The following is a 2,186-nucleotide window of genomic DNA, read 5'->3' as shown; positions in this document are numbered from 1 at the left end:
ACACTGGGGCCTGTTGGGGAGTGGGGTTGTTAGGGGAGGGATAGCATTAGGAGAAATACCTAATGCAGATGACGGGGTGATGGGTGTAGCAAACCACCATGGCACATGTATATCTGTGTAATGAACCTGCACGTTCTGCACATATATCCAAGAACTTAAAGTATAATAAAAAAAATTAAAAAAAAAAAGATGGCTGTAATCCACCCAGGGCAAGTGTTTATCAGTCTTAGCTTCAATGATCTCCAATAAAATTTTCACTATTAAAAAGAAATTAAGTGTGTTCCAAGTCCTGATTACACAGAGATGTTAATCACATTTCATGCATCTCCAGTTATCATGTTCTATCTGCCCTGCAAAGGAGGAACAGGTAAGGATTAATCCCAGCACTTTGGGAGGTTGAGGTGGGCGGATCACGAGGTCAAGAGATCACGACCATCCTGGCCAACATGGCGAAATCCCATCTCTACTAAAAATATAAAAATTAGCTGGGTGTGGTGGCATATGCCTGTAATCCCAGACACTTGGGAGGCTGAGGCAGGAGAATCACTTGAACCCAGGAGACGGAGGTTGCAGTGAGCTGAGATCACACCACTGCACTCCAGCCTGGTGACAGAGCAAGACTCTGTCATAAAACAAAATAAAATAAAATAAAATAAAATAAAATAAAAAGTGTGTTTATTACTTTTTCAAGAGCTCATTTTGGACTAAAGCAGCATGTGGTTTCAGTAGGAGGTCTGTGTCGCCATGGGAGGGTGGGATGACATTGACGTATGAATGACCGTTTGCACTGGTAATTCCAGTGAGGGCATCCAGCCAATAAAAGTGCTCCTGAGCCAGCTGCTGGAGAGAACTGTAGCCGTGATCTCACCGGGACTCCATATTTGAAAAGAAAAAAAAAAAAGCCAAGTGAAAACTCCCAGCTTTAATGAGATCCCTAGGTGAATCCAAGTTTTATATGGTCTGTTTGACTTCCATGGATATCTGGCTAGACTTTGATTGATTGTCAGGCTTTTTAAGTAGCATTGATTTTTACTTCTGCAACATTGGGATGATGAGGTCATTGCATTTTGCCGTGTTATTGAAGTTCTTGCTAAAGCAACCTGGAGGTTATGAGCATGTCTAGGCACTGGCTTCCCACTTGTGCTAAGATGGAGAGGTGGGAAAGTTCAGGTAAGGAAAATGATAAAGGCAAAAAAGAATTCTCTCTGATTGTGAGAGGGAATTTCAGAGTTTTAAGAATCATCGTGATAATTGGTAGCTTTTAATCATAGCTTGTTTCTTTTTATTAGCAATCATTTGTTGAGCATGTAACTACACAGGGCAAGGACTATGTCATAAGCCCTTTGTGTACAATTAACTCTCTTTTTCCTCACCACACTTCTGTGAAGTAGATGTTATTATTCCCCACTTTACAGATGAGAAATTGAGTCTAACAGAGGTAGGCTAGCTTGCTAGAGGTTGTTTAGTCAGAGAAAGAGCTAGGTTTTATATCAAGTTGTGCCTGACTCCAAAGTCTGTGATCATAACTGCTAGTTTACTATATGATGGTTGTGTGAACAGTTAGAGGTTTCCTTTAGGTAAGATCAGAAAGGAAAACTTGAGGCTGCTGCATTAGTAACAATCCCCCTCTCATGTAGGGACCTGAGTCCTGGGGAAAACTGCAACTAACACAGTGCCCTAGGACATACCATTTAGACTTTCCCCACTTGTAGAAAGAGATCACCTGAACCTCCTTTCTGCTTGAGTGAGGTTGTGCCCACGAAGGGGCCAGAGAGGGCTTTGAACATTTTGAGATTCCTCCAGCTACCACCTATTGATTAGAGGCTGCCAGGAGCTTTAATCCGATTAGAGTCTGTAAAACTGGTTTCCATCTCTGGCGCCTGACTCAGGTTTCAGAGCAAGGGGAAAAAGTATGACATCACCCCTGCTTGCATCTGTGCTGGGTGGCTAATGAAATTACGTGATGGGCTTGAGGACTATTAAAGTCAATGTTGATCCTTATTATTATTAAGAGTACTTTTAAATTTACTGCACCATGAGGCAGGTTCGAAAGCATCATTTTTCAGAGGTGTATTCATTGCTCCGGATTTCAGCGCACAACTCCATGGGATATGGAGAAGGCTAGCAGCACAAATAATCAATTCTGAAATCTGCAGGATTAAAGTGCATGTAGCTCCTTGCTGGAG

The 2,186-nt window shown here is 42.1% G+C and overlaps 1 non-coding gene across 1 annotated transcript; it reads right to left on the bottom strand.

Moving 5' to 3' along the window:
• Positions 1-259: 259 nt before the first annotated feature.
• LOC117066244 lies at positions 260-393 on the bottom strand. The gene has a single exon (XR_004430226.1). It is a non-coding gene; the product is annotated as a U8 small nucleolar RNA (small nucleolar RNA).
• Positions 394-2,186: the final 1,793 nt, after the last annotated feature.

Source organism: Trachypithecus francoisi, unplaced genomic scaffold, assembly GCF_009764315.1.
Source record: "Trachypithecus francoisi isolate TF-2019V2 unplaced genomic scaffold, Tfra_2.0 Lachesis_group2, whole genome shotgun sequence".
In the NCBI taxonomy this organism is placed as follows: Eukaryota; Metazoa; Chordata; class Mammalia; order Primates; family Cercopithecidae; genus Trachypithecus; species Trachypithecus francoisi.
The sequence above is the reverse complement of the archived record's forward strand: the minus strand, read 5'-3'. Positions and strand labels throughout refer to the sequence as shown.